At 35.1% G+C, this 24,000-nt stretch overlaps 1 long non-coding RNA gene across 2 annotated transcripts; it reads right to left on the bottom strand.

Annotated features, from left to right (window-relative positions):
* Positions 1-524: 524 nt before the first annotated feature.
* On the bottom strand, positions 525-23,710 carry LOC132533355 (uncharacterized). Of its 2 annotated transcripts, XR_009545231.1 has the most exons (7): positions 23,621-23,710; positions 18,946-19,020; positions 17,223-17,324; positions 12,644-12,690; positions 9,085-9,253; positions 8,475-8,580; positions 525-757 (listed from the first exon to the last, which is right to left on the bottom strand). It is a non-coding gene; the product is annotated as an uncharacterized LOC132533355 (long non-coding RNA). The 2 variants fall into 2 exon arrangements; XR_009545232.1 differs by lacking the exon at positions 9,085-9,253.
* Positions 23,711-24,000: the final 290 nt, after the last annotated feature.

Genomic DNA, 24,000 nt, shown 5'->3' with positions numbered 1-24,000 from the left:
GCAAGGACCAGCATAAGGATCCCTGTTCGAGCCCCTCGGCCTGAGCCCCCGGCTCCCCACCTGCAGCGGGGCAGCTTCACAGGCAGTGAAGCAGGTCTGCAGGTGTCTGTCTTTCTCTCCCTTTCTCTGTCTTCCCCTCCTCTCTCCATTCCTCTCTGTCTTATTCAACAACAATGACAGCAACAACAACAACAAACAACAAGGGCAACAAAAGGGAAAAATGGCTTCCAGGAGCAGTGGTACCAAGCCCTAGCAATAACCCAGGAGGCAAACAGAAAGAAAGAAAGAAAGAAAGAAAGAAAGAAAGAAAGAAAGAAAGAAAGAAAGAAGACAAAATATATTTTTATTTTTCACAAAAGAAATTGAATTCATCAGTTGCATCAACATTATCGTTATTATTATTATTTACCAGAGCACTGCTCACCTTTGGTTTATGGGGATTGAACTCAGGACTTTGGTGCCTAAGGCATGAGAGTCATTTTGCATAACCATTATGTTATCTACCCCCCCCCAGCCCTGGGGTTTTATTTTAAATAATGACAAGAATCAACATAAGTTTTGTAAGAACATTACATAGGGTTGGCAAGATAGCTCACCTGGAGAGTGTTTCTGTTTTGTCATGCATGTGACCCAGGTTCAAGTCTGAAACCCACTGTACCTGTGCCAGAGGAAGCTTTAATGCTGTGGTATCTGTCTTTTGGCTGCCGCCAGTTTTCTGTCCCTGTACCTGAGAAAGTTCAGTTGTAGTGGAAAAGTCCTGGCAATGATAAAATTAAAAAATAAATATATAAATTTTGTTTAGATGTATTTATTTTGCCTTTGAAATTTAGAAACTAGAAATTTTACACTAAAGCAATATTAAAATATATTTTTGTCTTGTCTTTTTGTTTGTTCATTTGTTTTTGTTTGTTTATTTTTATCATTCCTGGAGCTTCACTGCTCCAGGCTAACTTTCAGATAGAAAGACAGAGACAGTGAAATACAGAGAAAACCAAAACACTGAAACTTCAGTTAGTCTGGGGTTGAAATGGAACCTGGATTCTAACTTGGGACTATTTACTAATATTGATTATTTGCATACACTATGTTTCCAGTTCTATTTCTCTTTCTTTCTTTCTTTCTTTCTTTCTTTCTTTCTTTCTTTCTTTCTTTCTTTCTTTCTTTCTTTCTTTCTTTCTTTCTTTCTTTCTTTCTTTTACCAGAGCACCTCTCAGCTCTGGTTTATGGTAGTGCAGGAGATTGAACCTGGGACTTTGGAGCCTCAGGCATGAGAACCTATTTGCATAACCATTATGCTATCTACCCCTGCCCTCCAGTTCTATTTCTTTTTTTTTTTTTAAGAATATATTTATTTATTCATGAGAAAGACAGGCAGAGAGAGAGAAAGAACCAGACATCACTCTGGTGCATGTGCTGCTGGGGATTGAACTCAGGGCCTCATGCTTGAGAGTCTGATGCTTTATCCACTGCGCCACCTCCCGGACCACTCGACTTCTCTTTGTCTTTTTTTTTTTTTAATATTTTATTTTATTTATTTATTCCCTTTTGTTGCCCTTGATGTTTTATTGTTGTAGTTATTATTGTTGTTGTCGTCGTTGTTGGATAGGACAGAGAGAAATGGAGAGAGGAGGGGAAGACAGAGAGGAGGAGAGAAAGATAGACACCTGCAGACCTGCTTCACTGCTTCACTGCTTGTGAAGCGACTCCCCTGCAGGTGGGGAGCCGGGGTTCGAACCGGGATCCTTATGCCGGTCCTTGTGCTTTGCGCCACCTGCGCTTAACCCGCTGCGCTACAGCCCGACTCCCCCTCCAGTTCTATTTCTATGTATATACCCAACATAAATATTTGTTCACTAAATAAACCTATGAGTGTTCAAAGCAAATAAAAATTGAGGGGGTATAGCTCAGTGGGAGAGCATTTGACTGCAAATAAAAATTAATACTACCTGTATTCCCCCCAACAATAGAATTACTGATGGAAATACTTATTCACGCATTGAATAAATTTACAGATAAGCATACTGTGACTACTTTCATTGATGTAGATGAATTTCACAAATAATAGCATTGCATGGAGTATTTATGCTGTCAATGTCAATTTGTATGTGGTTCAAAAACAAAAATATCTTTGCTCTGTTCAAAGTCAGAAAGCAGCTAACCTTTGCTCGTTAGTGCCTCTTTGAGAGTCCTAGTAATGTTGCCTAATTTGGGAGCCTGTCACATGGATGAATTTAATTTATGAAAAGTCACCCAGCTCTATACTTTGAAGATTTATGAGCTTCTTCATATGCCTTATTTCCCAATTTTATGGGCCTAGCATATTGTTTCTAATATGCCAATCTGCTATTACTACCTAATTTTTAAAAGCTTAAGAGTCGTTGGAAAGACTGGCTCAGAATAATTGTAGAAAACGTTCTCTGTATTTCCTTGTTTACTGTTCCCTAAACAGTAAAAGAAAAGTGGAAACATTTGGGATTAAATCTTCTAAACATCATTTGCATTTGATATTCTGAACTTAATTGCAAATATTTGTCTCAAATTAGCCCACTCTTTTACTTTTTTTTTTTTTTTCCCCCCGGACTGAGTACAGCAACCTCACTTTACTGATTCACAAAGGACTGGGGAGATATTCAGTTGTAGAGCACATATTTCATTATGAGACCCTCAGTTCTATCCCCAATACCAAAAAAATGCAGTAGCAATAAACAATGGTGCCAACATAAGAAGGCAATGCATAAATAGATAAGGGTTGTCATGTCTGGACTCTTAGAACAAAACATTTTTTTAAAATTTCTTTATTGGGGATTAATGTTTTACAGTTGACAGTAAATGTAATAGTTTGTACATGCATAACATTTCTCAGTTTTCCACATATCAGTTTAACCTCCACTAGGTCCTCTGTCATCCTTTTAGAACAAAACAATTTTAATGCATGTAGTATTAATAATAATTCCCTGTTATAGTCTATGGGAAAATTCCATTTACTATTCCTTCTATGGATATGAATTTTCAATCTGACTTTCATGTTAAGGTTGCAGTGAACAGAATCTCTGTAAAGATGAACCTTGGCAGTTCCTTTTTTGAACCAGTCATAAAATCCCTATCAAGCTTGACTGAAATAAATCACTTGCATGGTAACCTTTATTCAAAGTTATGTGATGTATAGGTTTTTCTAAATCTGATGACCCTCTTAGGCTAGTAATCCTGGCTTTATATTTCACCACTAAAAATGCTAAGAAATTGGATGAAAATAGACTTTTAGATTCAAACAAGAATAAATGGATATAGGGATTTTCCTGTGTCTCCTTAAAGCATTTAAATTCAAGTTATATTCAAAAATATTTTCTATTCTAGTAGTTATTAGCGTATGGATACAATTTAATGTCAGTCTCCCCCTTTTTAAGGACAACTGAGCAAAATAGATTCTTTAGTTTTCAAGTCTTTAAATAATTTATAGGTGGGAGCAAGGAGATAGTGTAATGACTGAAAAGGACATTTGTGCTTGCGATGCAGAGAGCTGAGTGAGGTTCAGTCCCTAGAACTGGCACTTTCATAAGGCAGAACTGAGCCTCTCTAGTTCAATATATATGTATGTGTATGTGTATGTATATGTGTGTACATATACATGTGTATATGTGTATGTTTATGTATATATTTTTACATATTTATAATTAAAAAATCATGATTTATTTTAGAGCTATGGGTAGATAAACTACTGGATTTTAAAATGTTAACCTCATCAACTCAAAAATAATTCAATATATTTGAGTTTTATTGTGCTATTTTCGAATATGCTAGACAGATATAATAAAACTGTACCTCCACAAACTGATAATTAGTGATGGGATATGATGAAAAGTGGCCATACTGTCTATAACCTGGTCAAATATAAACTAGATCTGAACTGTCCAACAATTCCAAATATACCGTGCTATTTCCATCTCAGTGCTTGAACATTCAGATCTTTCAATCTTGCTTTTCCAATTAATAACTTGTAACCAGAGTCCTCATTGTCTTTTATCCTTCCTGAATTTTCTTATTAATGAAAAGTATTTTCCTTTAACAAATGTCAGAAAAATGTGAGAATCGTCATACCCGTTTATCTGCCTTGGTTATGCTTTTGTTCAGATGTAATTGTTTTTTATTTGATTTTACTGTTTTGTTTGTTTATTTGATTGCTATGATGCTTTGTGTCTGCACTGTTCCTCCACTCCCACTGGACTCTTTTTTTAAGTAGAGGAAGAGAAAGAGACACACACAGAGAGAGAGGGAGGGAAAGAGAGAGAGAGAGAGAGAGACCAAGATCACAACACCACTCTGCGCTGGTGAACCTTCCCCCTTGTGGGTGCTACCATGTGGTAGCTGGAGGCTCTGACCTAGACCTTCACACATGGCAAAGTGTGTGCTCCATCAACTGACCTATCTCTCATTCCCACCATGAATAATTATTTTATTGCTATTTTTTGAGGAGATGTAGACTATTATTTGAAAATAATAATAACAAAATGTAAAAAAAAAAAGAGAAAAAGGGAGAAAGAAATGCCTGTTCATTAAACTACTTATCTTAGTATATTAGGAAAAAAAAATTAGGGATTGAGAAATGACAGAGATTGACACAAAAGAATTTCATGCCTGAGGCACCAGAGGTCCCAGGTTCAATTCCTAGCACTGCCATAAACCAGAGCTTATCAGTGCTCTGGTTTATAACTAGTTAATTAATAATAATAATAGTAACCCATCTTGCTAATTTTCCCCTAAATGGTAAGAAACCAAAGACAACATTAAGATTCTTCTTTTGTACAGTAGAAAATTAATGGTGCTTTGTAGAGATCAGAAGTCTCCAAAAGAATCCAAAGTGCCTTGAAATAATTTACTTAGATGTTTACTTTGTCTATAGTACTATTACTCCTTTCATTTGTGTTTTATTGCCTTACAAAAGAGTACTTGAATGTACCTAAATATTTTCTATGAGAAAAATAATTCCTCCTTTTTTGTTTGTTTTTCTGCTTTGGTGTGTGTGTGTGTGTTTTGGAAAAGAGCAAATAATTTAGAGGCAAGGACTGAAGTCTTTTAATGCTGAAGATTGTGACCTACTGCAGCATTATTTTTAGCAACGGTGTTATATAAATGGCAGTATTTTGTTTTGGTGTTGTAGTTTTCTTTATTGTATCTATCCATATTTTCTGTTTAGCCTCAAAGAAATAATTATCCACAGCAGGAAAATGGGACAAACAGAAAGAGTGAAAAAATTAGTGGGGCAGCGATAAATAACATTGAAAATAAAAGTACTATACAAAAGATAAATAAAGCTTTTGACAAAATCCAACTTTGCTTTATGATAAAAAAACACTACCAAAGATTTAGAATTGATGAAAAATTCCTTAATCTAATAAGGCCATATATAGAAAACCTACTGTCTAGTCAGCATCATACTCAATAGTGAGAAACTGAAAACATTCCATCTTATTCTCTTTTTAAACCTATCTTAATTTCATTTTAATCAAGACACCAGATCCTTGAACATACTTTTAAGTTTTTCATATTCCATAAATCATATATTACTAATACAATATCTCTAACAATTATTTGATGAAATATTTGTTTAAGGTATTTTCTCATGTCCCACTAACTCTCAAAAATACAAAACTTGTTTTATCTGGTGATTGGTACTGAGAATATATAAGATAGACATGTCTATATACTAGAGAAATAGTATCTTAAATCTTACTTTCATAGATGAAATCTTTTTAGCATAACTTAATGAGTACTTTAGAGATGTCTATCGATTTACTTCTTAAAGGTTTTTTTAAGGAGCTATATTACAAATTTCTTATAGGACTTAGAAGTTACATAGAAGAAGACAGAGTTTGTAAATACACAATAATAGCTAAGTGAAAAATTTATCAGGAATCACACTAACAAGAAAACATCATATAAATGTATGTTGAAAGTAAGATCAAATATACAAAACATGACAGGCCTATCAACTTGACTCATTTTAATTGAAAAAAAAAAACACTGTGAATTGATTCCAGTTTATTTTTGAATAATGTTTGCAGTTAAAATTATTCCTTGGAAAATTCAAATCTATTTTATTTCCTGAAAAAAAAAATCTACAGGTGACTAGTGAATTATTTGAGAGCAACTACTGGTCTCAAGTTGCTCTCTGTCTCTGGCTTCATAGACCTGCTGTCTTTCATTTATACAGATGGCACCAGTGACCCACAGTCAGTAGGCTATTGCTTCAATTAGTGGTACATAATTGAGAAATAACTGATTACGGTTGGGTGTGTAGTAAGTGAGTAAAGAACAGAGTTTGCCCAGTCAGAAGTATACTGCCCCACATGGAAATTGAATATGTGACCTTGCCTTTAATACCATCAGGTTCTAATTGAGTTAACCATCTCTGTCACACAACATTGTACAAATGGCTAATATTCTTGTCATTATTACCCCATGGTATCTGTTAATGTTATAAATCTTTAAGTTTCATTATTCAAATAATGCTGTTCCTATATTATTATGACTCATTTTTTTATGTAGCACAGATTTAGCATTGTCCTAAACCATTTTGCTTCCATTATTAGTGTAATTTTAAAATTAAAGTTTATAAAATTAAAGTTTATGATTTTAACGAGTGAATTGAAACAGTCATAGAACATACTCCTAAACTCTGGCTTATAAAACATAGTACATAATGACAGTTTCTTTTAGTGAAATAGTAACTGTTACATCTTGAATTGTAAGGAAGCATAGCACTTTCATCTTCCTCACTGTAGTATAAGAACCAATTGCAAAATAAGGCAAGAGTCACAATAATCATTCTATATAAGTGTGATCAGGTCAGAATTATTTTTTTCTGTAAGTAGGTTGATTAAAAAATTAGAGACTCTAGAGAAGGCAGTGACAATAAGATGGGCCTCTTTACTCACTATTATTATTATTATTATTATTATTACTATTATTAGGAGGAGGAGGAGACTAATGGTTTACCATAACAAATAGAGTTAGGAATGAGGAAATAGTTCAGATTTTCTTTTTGACTTTCTGTCTCTCTAAGTAAGAAAAGCAGTCTAGGAGCAGTCAATCACATAAGCATGAGAATCTAACACTGAAAGAAGGAGGAGAAGGAGGAGGAGGAGGAGAAATAAAAGAAACCACTTTAGAATTTCATTTACAAGGCAACTTGGAGAATAGATGGTTTTTCTCTTTGAAGCTACCCATAGTTTTTTGTTTTTGTTTTGTTTTTAATAACAGATGTGAATCATGCTTAGTAGTGTCCTCATTTCATCTTCCGTATATGATATATTAACAGTCAGGTAGTGGACTGGGCAGCAGCACACCCAGTTAAGCGCACATATCACCAAACGTAATGATCCGGTTGGAGCCCCCCACTCCCCACCTGCAGTGGGAATGTTTCATAAGCTGTGAAGCAGGTCTTCAGGTGTCTTTCTCCCTTTTTATCTCCCCTTCCTTTCTCAGTTTCTCTGTCCTGTCAAATTAAAACATAAAAAAACCCTACAGATATAGATAACTACAAGAGCATATTAAGCATAGATACCTCTAAGAAGTTTTTTAGCTTTCTCAAACAGTAAGTGAGATCAGTAGTTTTAATTTAATGCTCTATATTTCTATAGCTAATGGTAATATTACTATTATTTTCTGCAAAAAATATTATACATGATACAAAAATATATGCATTTGTCTTCATCTCTGGTTATTGCTCTTGTGAAAAGATGAATGACATTCTAAAATTTAAGCTTAGAGCGAATTATAGATTATAATTCATAATTTAGAAGTCTTGCTATATTTCCATGATTGATTTTACCCCAAAGCAAGATATTATATGTTTCTATTATCTCCCTAAGCACTGTGACAGTTCTATTCAAAAGACCATTTCTTATTAAAAATATTGAGAATTTAATTCTGCTCTATTTTGAAATTCTGTGTAACCACAACCTCAAAAGAGTAAGATATTTTTTTGAGGAGTTTTAAGATGGAATTGTATTTTACAAGAATCCCTAAAAATATTTACTATTCAATAGTTAGCAAGTAGAACTTTTTATTTGCTAACTGCAAGATATACTTTTACGATTGTGTGCTTTTGTGTGTATGTGTCTATGCATATATAATTTTAATATGCATACAAAGGATGGTAGTACTTCTGCAGTACTTGTGTAATAAATGAGTGTTCTCATTTCAGAATTCCTATGCTTCTCTTTGTCCTTGCTAAAAATTTTATAGCAGTAAGCAAATTATTTCATACCTAATCAACTTTTCTTATCTTTAAAATACAAAATTTAATAGCCTCCTACTGTATCCATAAACATTTTATGAGAGGTTATATGTAAAGAAAGCCTTTGAACACTGTGAGATAATGCTTTGCGAAGAGGTGACATAAAAATTAACACCCTGTCCTAACTCGAAAGCTATATTTGACTCTGTACTAGAAGTGAATAAGCTGAGCACATTACCTGGAGTGGGAGAATACCAGGATAGCACTCTGGTTTCTCATCAGAGTTCATCTCTCCAAGACCACTGGCTGTCACTCCAATGCTTGGCAGAATCTAGATTTCCCTACTGGACAATAGGGGAGAGAAATTGCGGTCCACCCCCAATCTGATGCTTCCTGTTCAGTGACCACAACATTTTCCTTATCTCAATTTGATCTTTTCTTCTCTTTCTTATCTTATCTCTGTCTTCCCAATTACAATTGAATGATTAAGTGAAAAATCTATATATGGTTAAAAAGCCTTCAAGGCCTGCAGGGAAGATAAATCACAGCCAAATTCCCCATGGTGTAACAAGGGAGTACCAGCTGCCATCTTGATCCCAGGGATTGAGGTGAAGCAAAAAGGAAAAAGAAAGAAAGAAAGAAAGAAAGAAAGAAAGAAAGAAAGAAAGAAAGAAAGAAAGAAAGAAAGAAAGAAAGAGAGAGAGGGAAAGAAAGAAGGAAGGAAGGAAGGAAGGAAGGAAGGAAGGAAAGGAAGGAAGGAAGGAAGGAAGGAAGGAAGGAAGGAAGGAAGGAAGGAAGGAAGGAAGGAACTGTTAAAATTTACAACTGGGAAGTCTTAAGTAACTCACTTAGACACAAGTTAATTCAAGCAAGTGTGATCACTGGATTTAAAGTAGGGGACAGGGGAATCCTTCAAGACTCAGGAAATCCTGCTCAGCATATGAGGGCACCATCATGATGTTCCTGTCTCCTTCTCTCCTCAATTTGAACACAAGGGTAAAGAGTGTATTACAAAGGCTGGAAGAGAAAAATGAAGAGTCACATACAAAGGAAAACTCATAAGATTACCAACACATTTCTCCACACTAATTCTAAAAGCCAGAAGAGAATGGAAAATATACATTTTGAGTGCTCAATTGAGAAAGATTTTCAGCCAAGAATATTATATCCTACTAGACTGTCATTACAAACTATTAAATGGAGAAAGAGCAGTCTTTTCAACAAATGGCATTGGAAAATTGGTTTGAAATGTGCAGAGGAATGAAATTTAACCATTGCATTTAACCATACAGAAAAGTAAACAAATGGATCAAAGATTTAAGATGTTAGGGTAGGAACTATCAAATACTTAGAGGGAAATATTGGCAGTACTCTTTTTCCATCTAAACTTTATAGGCATCTTCAGTGATACTAGTACAATTGCAAGGATGATAAAATTAAAAATAAATTCATGGGTACATCAAATAAAAAAGCATCTGTACAACAAAAGAAACCACTGCAGAAACAAAGAAACTCCTTACAGAATGGGAGATCTTTATGTTACACTCAGAAGTTCGGGTCCCAATCATACAGAAGGAAGTCCAGAGTCACATGCAAGTACAAGAGCCTTTATTAGCAAGCTTAAGCTTGGATCCCAAGAGCCTCCACATAGGGGAAGTCTTGCGACCCCAAAGATTTTTCATCTCAGCTTTTTATAGTTAGCACAGGGTGGGTACAAGTGGAGGTATTTTCATGGAACAAGGAACAGTTGGTTTCAGGTCAATGGTTGTTCTCCTTTCTCAATATTCGGAAACTTTCCTCCTTGTCTCTGACTGGTTGGGTTCATAGTCGCTAACAGGGTGGAGGGAGTCCAAAATGGAGTCATTTTTGGTGCCCTTGTATTTTCTCTGACCTCCTCACTTTACATCAGACAAAAGACTAATAACCAAAATTTACAAAGAGCTCACCAAATTCACCAATAGATAAATGATTCCATTCAAAATTGGGGGGAGGATATGAACAGAATACTCACCATAGAAGAGATTCAAAAGGCCAGCAGACATATGAATAAAAAAAATGCTCTTCCTCAATAAAGAAATTAAAAATAAAATGTTCTAAATCATTGTGATTGTCATAGCAATCCAAATAAAGACAACAGTGGGATACTACTTCACATCTCTGAGAATGCCACACATGAGAAAAGATAATAATACAAATGCTGGAGAAGTTGTGAGTGCAAAGGAATCCTCCTGTATTTCTGTTGATGGGAATGTAAATTGGTCTGAACAGTCTGAAGAACTCTCAGAAGGCTGGAGATTGAACTGCCCTATGACCCAGCAGTCCCTCTCCTGGAGATGTTTCCTAAGGAACTAGACACACCCATCCAAAATATCTGTGTGTACTTCTGTTCATAGCAGCATAATTGGTAATAGTCAAACCTGGAAGTAGTCCAGGTGTCCAACAACAGATTAGTGACTGAGAAAGCTGTGGTGTATATACACAGTTGAATACTACTCAGCCTTAAGAATAGTGATGCCACCTTCACCTCATCTTGGATGGAGCTTGAAGGAAGCATGTTAAGTGAGATAAGACAGAAAGAGAAGGATGAATATGGGATAATCTTGTTCAAAGATAGAAGGTGATAAATAATAACAGAGAGGAAAAACACAATGTAGTGCTTCTGCTGGGTTTGATGTGCTGTACCCAAGTAAAGGACTCTGGGATGGGGGTGGGGGTGGTGGGCTTTAGGGGGGTGGGGAACAGTCTTGGGTGATGGAAACAGTGTGGAACTGTACTCTTACTAACTTATAGTTTTATAAATCACTATTAATTCAGTAAGCCAGGGAAAAATAAATAGAAAATTTCAAGTTCTATAACTGCCTACATTTTAATCAAGTATATATTTATTTAGTATAAACATTTAATGTATCAAATTTTTAACTTATTTTATTCAGACCTTGCATTGAGGGTCATTTTATGTACTCAACTAATTAAACAAAAGAAAGTAAGATACATCTCTTAATCTGTTTTGACAGCATCAGCATTATTATCATCTCATGATAACCTTTAGAAGAAAAACTATAAACCATTGGTCAAGAGATATACTGATAATAATTATTTGTAAACTAAAGGAAAATTATTGTCCTGATGAAAACTTTTATTAGAATTAACAAACAAGTAAATGCAGTAAAATTCAAGGTTATCTTAGACCCCGCTAAAATCCTAGGTATATTTTTTCCCTAACTTGAGGCCAGACCCCATAAAACTAATTCTTACTGGTTTGGATACAACAAATGACCCTCAACACTAACAACTGGGAGAAAGCCTAATCTTGTCAGATAAGGAAAGGACTACAAAAGCTGGAAAGGGAAAGAGACTGGCTCATAAATGATGGTCTTCTCGATCATTGCAAGGCTACCCCATTACCTGGGGTCTGAGTCAAGAAATCCTTCGATTCCCCCATAGATACATTGGGCCTGGACATCTAAAAATCCTCCTCTCCACCATCACCAGTCACTTCTATTAGAAATGTCATCCTAAGCCCTCTGTGGGCTTCTTCAGGACCGTACTCTCACTATGAACTACCAATGGTAAGGACTCCCCCACTTTCAGAAGGGAGGCTCATCCTACTCTGGGTCATCCTACTCTACCTCTCAAGGAAAACTGGTCCTGAAATGAATGCAGCCTGGGATGTTCCCAGATGTGACCATGAATGCAAACACAGGCTGACAGGGATTTGGAGGCACATAGGCTCCTCTTGTAAATATGAGTAGATATAGGCCCCTGGGTCAGATTGATATGGTAAATAGTTCATTGTATTTATGCATTTTATTCAAGTTTGGGGAGCTATTCTTTGCCCTGATCTAGTTTTCTAATCCTATTCTCAGCTCTTGACACCATTTTCCCAGATAATAATCCTAGTCTACATGCAGGCTAGCTATCAAGTTCCAGCAAAAATTATCAGTCATAAGCCCCTAAGAACATACCTAAAGTAGACTTACTAGTTTCTGTCTATCCTAAAATCCTTATTCCTATCTGCTCTATTCCTATGTTATGGTTCCTGTTCATTATAAATATTTTGTCCTTATTTTTATCTTACTGCATTTCAGCCACCAAGCTGTGGATGCTACTATGATTTCATACTTCACCCTCTGGGCAGATGTCCTCATCATTTGTCCCAGGACCTCACCTCTCTAGAGCCCTACCCTACTAGGAAAAGATAGAAACAGGCTAGGTGTATAGATTGACCTGCCAATGCCTATGCCAAGTGAAGAAACAATTACAGAAGCCAGCTTCTGCACCCCATAAAAAATTTTGGTTCATACTCTCAGAGGGGGTTAAATGTTAGGGAAAGATGACCAAAGGGCTCTGAATTCCAATTTCATCTGAACCCAGAAAAAAAAAAGATGAAGGGAAAAAAAGACCTACCTGTGAAAGCTGATTTCTTACCTTGACATGAATAAAAGTAGATTTGTCTACAAATTAAAAAAGAAATTATGAATACTTAAAACTGATAATTACTTCATTGTTTTATAGCATTTTACTGTTCTCTATAATCTTGAAATTTATAGTTGAAATTAAAATTAAAAGGAAAGAAAAATTAATACCCTGAACTTCTGTTTTCCACACCTTGAAAATTTAGATCTGCTTACATAAATGGAAAATAAACAACTTAAAGATATGTTTTATAAAAATGACAACTAATTTGATTAATTGATGACAGTATTTCAAACTCTTCTCATTTGTCAGTCTTTCTTCAAAATGCTCTCCATATAAGCATTATGCTGAAACAATTTAAACTCAATATATGAAAAAATCAAAACCTTGAAGAGTATCATATGAGCACTATTGAAAAATAATTTTTTGTGTTTATAGACTAAACACTTTGATGTTTAATGCATTTTATCATATTTTATATATTCACAGATAAGTGAGTCAATGTCATCGTATACATGTTTGGATTCTTAGCTAACACTTGAGAGGCAGAATATGATGATGAGAAAAATTTTTAAAATATGTATTTAGTTGTGGTTTAGTTTGCTAAGCCAGATGAAGGATGATGCATAAAGAACAAAGAAAGAACATACTATTTGGCACAGGCTGACTTAGTAACACAGAGGAAAACCTTGCCAATGACAAAAACTATGAGAAAAAAATGCAAACAGGCAAGTTCTAAAAGATTAGTTTTTCCCAGGTATTTTCCTGACAGTTTAGCATATTTTCTTTTGAAAATTAAAAATTGCCCTTTTCAGAATAGAATGAGACCACAGATAAATATCCAGACAATACCATTTCATAGCTAAAGAAATGCAAGGAGAAAATATGGAAAATTTCTGACATTTTCAAATTTTCGTGAATTTCATGGCTTTCTTTAAGCATGCACTGCTTCTTCACAGACATCTGTGACATCGGACATGACAATTTGACATATGACAGTTGCACAGGTTTTCTCATAAGCTTCTCTTCTTTCTCTCTCTTATCCTTCATATAGACTATCATATAGACTGTGCTGAGGATCCTTACCATTCATTGAAACCTCTGATTGATAATGGGAAGTACTTAACCTAGTGACTTGTTATCTACAAATGAAGAATCTAGTATGTACTTTTGATCTTTGGATTCAGTAATAATTAAAATGATTTTACTTCTGAAAAAATTAGTGTATAATCATGACACTATGTCATAGTAGAAAAGAACCGTTAGGAACATGGAAATATGTAATTAAGGGAAATGATTCTTTATTTCTCAGTCACATTACTTGATGTTAATAAATCCTTATGAGTTTATGAAACTTGTGTATGGCGTCATAATGATTAGAAGTAAAAAACAAGAAGTCCTGATTTTTGTGAAGTGATGATCTGATGATGTTAATATGTTATATATACTTCTTGGACCCTGGAATGCATTCTTAGAAAATTAACCATCAAGGGGTATTGGAAGATAATAAATAAGAAGTCAAATGCCCCCATCCAAAAATGGGAAGAGGATATGATCAGAATATTCTGTATAGAATAGATTCAAAAGGCCAACAAACATAAATGCTCAGAGTCTCTAATTGTCAGAGAAATACAAATAAAGACAATAATGAGATACCACTTCACTCCTGTGAGAATGTCATACATCAAAAAAGATAGTAGCAACAAATGCTATAGAGGTTGTGGGGACAAAGGGACCCTCCTGCATTGCTGGTGGGAATGTCAATTGGTCCCATCCCTGTGGAGAGCAGTCTGGAGAACTCTGAGAAGGCTAGAAGTGGACCTGCCCTATGACCCTGCAATTTCTCACCTGGGGCTATATTCTAAGGAATCAGACATACTCATTGAAAAAGATTTGTGTATACCTATTTCATATCAGCATACTTTGTAATAGCAAAAACCTAGAAGCAACCCAGGTGTCCAACAATAGATGAGTGGCTGAGCAAGTTGTGGTCTATATACACAATGAAATACAACTCAGCTATTGAAAATGGTGACTTCACCCTCTTTACCCCCTGTTGGATGGATCTTGAAATCATGTTAAGTGAGATTAGTCAGAAACAAAAGTATGAAAATGGGATGATCTCTCTCATAGACAGAAGTTAAAAACAAGATCAGAAGGGAAAACACAAACAGATCTTGGACTGGAGTTGGTGTATTGCACCAAAGTAAAAGACTCTGGGCTTGCGGGGGGGGTCATGGTTTAAGGTCCTGCAACATGATGGCAGAGGAGGATCTAGTGGGAGTTTTATTTTTATGTGGAAAACTGGGAAATGTCACGCATGTACAAACTATTGTTTTACTATCAACTATAAACCATTAATCTGCCAATAATTTTTTTTAAAAGTCAAACACAAAATAAGATCAATTATTAAGTCATTGAAAGAAAACTCACTAGTTTGTTCAAGGGATATTACCAGATAGTTCAAAATACAGTGTTCAAAAAGTATGCCAAGTAAAACTTAGTTCATACCCTTTCCTTAAAGTGGCATTACTCTTTTAACTATAACAATTCTAGCTTGTTGTAGTTAAAAATTAAAAAAAATGTATATGAACCTCCTGCTTTGAAAAGCCTTACAAAATTTGCACTGACAAATGTGACCTCTCAGATGGCTTACACATACAAAAATGACATCTATATCCTATGAAATAAATAAAAATCAAAGTTTTCATTATAGAGCAATATAACTGTAAATATTAAAACTTTTTCACATGTAAAAAAAAAATCTATTCTTCATTCTAAATGTCCTGGGAAGATTTGCAGCAGCAACAGCCACAGCAGCAGCCCACAAGGCTTATATACCTCATGTCCCAAAGATGCCAGGTTCAGTCCTGGTACCACCATGTACCAGAGATGAGTTGTACTGTGTATTCTGGTCCCCTCAGCCCTCACAAAATACCTATTTTTAAAAGGGTTTTAGGTGAAATTAGTAGTCATTCCAAAAAAAAAAAAAAAGTCATCCCCGATACAGAGAAGATTTAAGGGTAGATTATTTTATACTCTACATTATGTACATCTACGTTATTGGTAAGGTTCTAATTCTGAGATTTTGCTGTAGTAGTGAATATATTAATAGGAAAAAAAAAGGTGGGTGGGAAATAACTCACCTAGTAACAAGCACATTCATATTTTTTTTTTTTTTTTTTAACGACAGCACTGTTCTACTCTGGCTTGTGTGGTACTGAAGTCTCTCATGCCTGAGGCTTCCACGTCCCACATTTAATCCATCACATCCCCATATGCCATAGCTGAGCAGTTCTCTGGTAAAAACAACAACAACAAAACAAATAAACAAAACCAACAACAAAAACTTGCCTGGAAATCATAAAATTGCATTTATTCAAAAGCCTGTTTGCCTTCCAAAACCCTCAAAGTTATATAAGAAGTCTTTTCAGTAACTTATGCAAATATGGTGATTTATTCCTTCATGACAGTCTTTCTCATTCTTAAAAGACAAAATAATCACTATCACTCACCATGTTTCTTACTGTCATGGTAAATGGTAAAGAATTATTAATGACTACAAAGCTACTATTCACTCCCCAAACATAGAATAATAGATGCTCTTTAAAATATTAAAAACGGGTCTTTTTCTTTTTTCTTCTTTTCTTTTTCTTTTTTCTTTCTTTCTTTTTATTAGCAATACAGTTTATTCTGCCTGCTTGTATTTGGTAGAAATGCTCATTTATTTATGATATATTTTAAAGAGATTGAAATACAAGGGAAAAAAACATCTTCATCAAAGAAATAGTTAAAAGCTTCCAGCTAGAGTTTTCATTTTTATCCCTTTGTGTACAGACTGTATGTAATAATCCATACTTTCACTTAGTGATTTTCATAACATTGACACATAAATGAAAGGAGTTAGAACTCATATCTTGTGTGTATTTGACAAGCTCTAACAGAATTGTTTGCAAAATTTTATTGAAATCCCTGCTTTCATTTATCTTTGTTAGCACAAGCCTCAGAAATCAGTGGTATGGAATTCTTGTATAATTTAACTCTAAGAGAATTAAGTGTGCAGGTGTTCAGAGAATAGTCTATTTTTCTAAGTAAATAAAATCTTTTGGAGGAAAATATATTATTTTTATCACCTCATGAAAGAATATCCATTTGGTTTGATTCATTTCTAAAAGAACAGACAAAAATGCATTGAAAAAAAAAAGATGACAAATCAAGAAACAAAAATGTAATTAGTTACCAGTAATCTCATGAACCTGAATTAGCAATCATCCTAACATGGTTTGAATAGCTACCCTAAATAATTACAGAGTTACACTATTTCTTAAATTTTCTATACTAAATAAAACAGAGCATATTCAAAAGCAGACCACATAGTGATTTTTGACCTGTGGACACTTCCCCTTTCTATGGACCACATAGAAATTCATAATAACAGCAAAACTGAACCAATATAGCCATATAAAAAATTCATAATACAAGCATTCACCATTAAGAGAGTGAGAAGAGGGGCCAAGTGGTGGCATAACCAGTTGAGTGTGCGTGTTGGACTCAAGATCCAGGTCCCTACCTGCAGGGGGAAAGCTTCACATGTATTGAAGCAGTACTGTAGGTGTTTCTCTTCCTCTCTCCTTCTTAGTCTCTTTCTTCTCAATTTCTCTCTGTTTCTATCCTAAAAAAAGTAATAATAAGATAAAATAATTTTAAAAAGAGAGTAAAAAGAAACTTCAGAAAGATAGTCTTTATACAAACTTCAAATGTTTCTCTTTCTTCTCACTTCTTAGACTGGACCTCATGTAAACTTTCCTAGACGAATGAGTTTCAAGTGCATTTTGAAAGGTCTATACAGAAAGAAATGCAGTACTTTCTATTTTAATGGCTTGCAGTCCTGATGGAAGCTCTTTCTTTTAGGTAACCTAAATGCTTTATACAACATTTCAAGCTCACTTATTCTTGTTCTGCCCTTCGTGGCATCAGAGTACCAATCAGTACCTTCTATGTAATAATCCTTCATGTAATTGAAAACCAACTTGTTTCCCCAGCCTATTTTCCAACTTAAATAATATTAGTTCCCTTAACCTTTCCTCTGAGATTCTATTTTCCAAGCTATTAATCATGTTTATTGCTTGTCCTTAAACCTTCTTCAACTTTTCCAAGGTCTTTTTAACTTAGTGAGCCCAGGCCTGTACACAGCACTGTGATTACTTCTCACATTGGATGAATTGTTCTTCTGTTTCTGTGTCCAGGGAGTTTGAGATGCTAATTCACCTTTTAAAATGCAGCTCTAGGGCTATTGTAGGCATTATTGTAGCTGTCTCTAAACAAATCCAGCCTCTCCCATATATTGATCAAAAAGAGTTTACTTGCAGCTAACTACAACTGCATTTATTTAATTCTTGAAGTTTTTAGCTGTGAATAACACTCTTAATGTTATTTCCTGTTCAGACCAAGAACATCTTGCCTACCTCACTTAACAGTGCTTTTTTTTTCTTCACCTAAATATATGTGTTTAACTGTTTAACACACACAATTTATATATATTGTCAAATGAAGCATGAACATTTTATTAAAAATAGATGCTAACATCTTTTTATTTGGAGACTTTCTGCTTCATGAGCTATTCAACTTTTATGTGGGATTCATGGTTTAAAATGAAATAAAATTTAAAGGTTTGAATTTGAGGGATGACTGAATAAGGGAAATCTGTGCATACCTCCTCCCACAGTAACAACAAAATTGTACCAATATATACATACATAATCTGCACAAAAATTGACATCAATCTCAGACAAATAAGTTTCCACATAGAAGGATAAATGTTACCACCCAGGCAATGAGCACACGAGTCAGGCCTCCCCCCAAAAAAGAAGTTACATCATATAAAAACTACAATCCTGAAGAGAGCTCTAAGGTGTTGAACTTTAATGTGAGTGTAGTGATGTCCCCTGCAACAAGATTAGCAACTCTTAGGGGACTAAAGGTATGGGTATTGCCTTACCCAATAATTAAATGGCATGAGTCCCCTGTAACAGTAACAGCATATTCCTGGAGAATTCCACCCACCACTAGACAGCAGCAGATTTAGTTAAGCATTCAGTTGCATTTATCAAGAGTGGTAAGTTATGTCAGATAAGCAACTGCTTTTGCCAGCCCATATGTGACTACTAACACACAAATCTCACCCTTACAGCCAGTAAGCATCCTCAGGTGAATAATCAACTAGCAAGAGGGCGGCACTACCTTCTCTGCTCCCTTGCCCACCTGCAGTCTACCAAACTCTGTGCCCTACCTACCTGAGAACATTGTCGTATGAGACTTGAGATTCCAGGGTGCTTCCACATCTGAGCTCATGCCTTGCCCATGGCAGCCTAATAGAATTAAGAAGACAGGAGGGTAATCAGAAAGTGTTATAAAATAGCAAGTAATTTAAATGAGTAAGACCCATTTCCCTACAGCTTAAATGAGAATGAATAGTGTTTACTTTGATAGAAGGGGAAAACAAATGACTTTTTCTTTGTGTTATGGGCCCCACTGTCCTTAATTTAAGTAATTAATATGTCAAAAGTGTATACTTTGGAAGCCACAAACTTCTTGAGATCTGTATGTGGAACTTTTAGTGGCATGTACAAAACTGTTAATGCATGTGTTTGTTAACTTACAAGGTGATATAGAAGCTTTAGCACTCTTGATAAATCTTACTGATATTATCTCTCCATTACAGGGCCATTTGAAACCAACCACAAAGCTGGGTAAAAGGGCTAGTAAGCAGTCTTAGTCCTTCACTCTAAGTGTTGCTTTCCCTACACCACTGCTGCTGCCATCATTCCTTCTTTATTGATACATGAAGTCTTTCTAGAACTTGGAGACTTATAAAGGTGACTAGTGGCCAAGGTGAGATTCTGAAACTCTAGAATCCTTGTACATTTTACTAACCCCTAGAATCTGACTCTAAAGATTCTCAGAGTTGGTCTTAATACATCCTGCTGAAGCACACAGATTAATTTGAGTCAAGAATGATGAAGGCACTGGATAATAAGAAGTCATTGTCTTTCTCTTAATCCTTTTGACTGTTTCACTAATTAAGATGCAATAACCACCTTCTAAAAGAATATCATTTGTGGGGTTGGGTGGTGGGGCACTTGGATGAGCATACATGTTACAATGCACAAGGATCAGAGTTCAAGCCCCCAGTACACACCTGCAGGGGAACACTTGACAAGTGGTGAAGTAATATTATAGGTGTCTCTGTCTCAATCCCTCTCTGTCTCCCACTTCCTCTCAATTTCTAGCTATCTCTATCCAATAAATAAATAAAGATAATAAAATAAAACAATAAAACAATATTGTTTTATTGGAGGAGAGAAAGATAGACACCTGCAGACCTGTGAAGCAATTCCCCTGCAGGTGGGGATGAGGGGGCTCGAACTGGGATCCTTACTCTGGTCCTTGAGCTTTATGCCATGTGCGCTTAACCTGCTGTGCTACTGCCCGACTCCCAATACATTACTTTCAATTCTCTTCGCAGGAAAAAATAAATGAAATGCTTCACCAATGGTTTCTTGATATAATTATTTTCTAAGTTATTTTTCATATCATTAGTTTACAAAATATGTATCTATTAGTGTAAATACCAAATGCTCTTAGAGTTTACATTTCTTTTTCATTGGTCCCACAATAAAGATGTACTAGAAAGGCTTGACCTTCGTGTAAAAATAAAACTAATTGGTCCATTGCATTTCTTAACTATATATCACTCTGAAAAATAATATTGTAAAATATACAACACATTATTCTTTTAAAGGATTTTAATTTTTATTATCTTTATTTATTTATTGGGTAGAGACAGCCAGAAATCAAGATGGAAGGGGAGATAGAAAGGGAGAGACAGAGAGACATCTGCATCACTTCTTCACCACTCACAAAGCTTTCCCTAGCAGCTGGGGACCTGGGACTAGAACCTGGGACCTTGCACATTGTAACATGTACACTCAACCAGGTGTGCCACCATCTGGTCCCACACTTATTCTTTAAAATACACACCCTTTAGGGAGTCGGGCTGTAGCGCAGCGGGTTAAGCGCAGGTGGCGCTAAGCTCAAGGACCGGCATAAGGATCCCGATTCGAACCCCGGCTCCCCACCTGCAGGGGAGTCGCTTCACAGGCGGTGAAGCAGGTCTGCAGGTGTCTATCTTTCTCTCCTCCTCTCTGTCTTCCCCTCCTCTCTCCATTTCTCTCTGTCCTATCCAACAACAACAATAATAACTACAACAATAAAAAACAACAAGGGCAACAAAAGGGAATAAATAAAATAAAAAAAAAAGATAATAAAAATAAATAAATAAATAAATAAAAATACACACCCTTTAAACTAATACATAATAAATTATAATTTTAGTTATTTGTCTGGGATCTTAAATGAAATATTGTCTAAAGAGGAAACTACTGACCCCAAATAAAGTTATTTACTCCACGACTTAATAACCAACCTTTCCAACAGCAAGGTATGACTTCAGTTTATCTGGAATTTTCAAGGGCATCACCAGTTAGTAAATCTACAAGCAAAATCTTCCTGCCTTCCCTCGAAAGTATCTTTACCTAAAATCACCTTTCTCTTTTTTGATAGCATTTTTGTTTCAGTCTTTCTAACTATGAAATTTTTCCATTTTTGCCCACCTTGCAACACCTTCTTACTTGCCAGATGGTTTAATGCCTACCCCCCAAATCATTTAATAAGATAAGTAGATCTTTACATGTTTTAAGTAATTTTGTAATTTTTAGACCAAATCAATTCATTAAGCAAATATTTTAAAAGATGACAAGTGTCAGCACACTTCTCCTACCACCAAATGGTTACCTCCCTCCCTCAAACATGGGGCATTAGTTTTTAACAAGCCAGTTTATAGTTTAGAACTCCAGAGGATATTCTAGTGTTTTAGTATAACTCTAAAGCCTTCTACCTTGTTTTTACAAAGATTGAGCTCCTCTGTTTTACTTTCCAAATCTAAAACTACCAGTATTTATGTTTTTATTTTCCCTGTCCAGATGAATTCTAAATATTTACATAGGAAAAAAAATACATGACCTTTTAGTCAATGTTTTAATTTACAAATTTAGTATAGGGATTGCTTTAGGATTTGATAGGCACTGGCATGCTATAGTGAAATGAACTGAGGTAAATAATGTAATCATAGCAGCAGCTGGATCTTGGATATTCCAACAGTTAACTTACAGCTTCCTAGGCAGCTGGGGCAGGTGTTAGTGATCTAAATGAGATTGGTGGGAAGACTTTTATTACTCTACAATAGTTTTGGCAACTAGACTTATGCTCCTGCCATCCCAGTCCTGGTTCCCACTTTGTTTTCTGCAGTTTTCCAGCAGGTTTTTAAAAGTTTTATATCACCCCCAACAGCTTTACTGCCACCTCTCTCTCCAAGCTAGATAAAGAAGTAATGCACAAAAGTGTAGTACTTCAATTTTCAGTATATGTTAGAAGCATAGCCATAATTCAAACATCTTCCCAGTAGTTCTTTTATTAACAAAGTGACCCAAGTCATAACTGCAGACTGTACTACACTTTGTAATAAAAGGAATATATTAACATTTTCCCTCAAACATTAAATCAACAAAATTGATGGAGTGCCTACCATATATAGGACATTTTTATAATAACTATTTAGAAGTAGTCTTCCTATCTTTAAGGATCTTTAAGACAGTTGGGGAAGCAGGTTATAAACTCTGAAATAAAACTGACAAAAGGTGTTAGCAATTGTCTAGTGCCAAATTAATGTACAGATTTCAAGTGCTATAGGACTTTCAAGGTGAAAGTGTGTACAGAAAATTCATATAAATAGAATATGTGTGTGTTAAGGCATAAAAACAATTATAATTTAAATTAACCAACAAGTATAAATATAGTACAGAGTTGGTATATATTACAGTTTATTTATAACAGATGGCCAATATATGGAAACAATAGGAGGATATAGAAAAGGTAGTGAAGCAATTGTGATAAGAAGGAAACAACCCTTATTGTAGCTCCAGTAATAATAAAATACATGGACACTTATTGTACACTAATTACTCTGTATTTTCTTGTGTTCACTAATTAAGTATCTAGTTAAATCCTGATACTAAAATCATACAGAAACTCATCCTACATATAAGGAAATGTAGGTTTAGATGTAAATATTTACATGAGGTTATATTTCTTTCAAGGTAAAGCCAGAGCTTAAATGTAGACCTAATTGCTGTTAAAATTGTTTTTTTTTTCTCTTTAAATAAGGGCTCACACCACCATTAGTAGAATGATTCAGTGTGTGGGAATTAAAGAAAACTAATTTATTTATTTATTTATGTATTTAATTTTGTTGTTGTTTCAGAGATTCGCCACTCCAGGCCAACGTTTTTGAATATATACATAGACATAGACATAGATAGTGACAGAGAAAAATGGCAGAGGGAGAAAGGAAAAGATACCACAATACTTGTCATGGGGGTTGAGCTTGAATCTGGGTCACAACCACAGCAAAGCAGGCAACTTGTGCCTCAGGTGAACAACCTTGCTAGCCTAACAAAAGAAAATTCTCTGAGAAGGCTTGTTTGTATGTAAACATATAATTTTCATATACACACACATATGATACAAATGTCTTAAGGATAGGTAGATATAACTGCTGTATCAGAGTAGGGAGAGATAAAAAGTCATTTGGAATATTGTCTGGGCAGAGGGGAACATTTCCCTTCCCCTTTGGGTTCTTTTAAGGTTGGACTAACTAATTAACATCTGTCAGATTAGTAGGGTAAAAGATAAAAATTTAATAACATACTCACTGAGAATTGACGTGAATATACATTTTAAAGTAAATGAGGCAAATTGAACATTCATATCTTATACTAGGAGACTTGGAGTACCAGAGAAAAGAGAGGTTTTCATGTGATAAGAAGATGACTTCATATTACAAAATCTTACCTCTAGGTGTTTGTTCAATCTTAAGATAGTTTTCTCCATGAAAAGATCATTTCTGTAAACATTCCTGTATTTTGGTAATCAGTATGTATTAATTACTAATAGCAGTTTCTACTGGATCATATATCAAGGTGACACATACTTAAAAGGTCCTACTGTAGACATTATAGAATAAAATTATAAATTTTGGGGAACCAGCATTACAGTATCTTGGGTTATTAGAGCTTTTCTGCTTCCTTAGAGCTCGGGGGATAGCTGGTTTGCTTGCTCTTCAGCAAATATGACAGGTACCTTACTGTCATTCTAATATTTGTTCTCTCCGTCTGAGATGTGTTCTTATCTGATTGTTCCCATGACTCTTCCCCATCCCTTACAATGTTTTA

Source organism: Erinaceus europaeus, chromosome 16 (assembly GCF_950295315.1).
Source record: "Erinaceus europaeus chromosome 16, mEriEur2.1, whole genome shotgun sequence".
NCBI classification, from domain to species: Eukaryota; Metazoa; Chordata; class Mammalia; order Eulipotyphla; family Erinaceidae; genus Erinaceus; species Erinaceus europaeus.
This window is presented reverse-complemented; position numbering and strand designations above follow the sequence as displayed.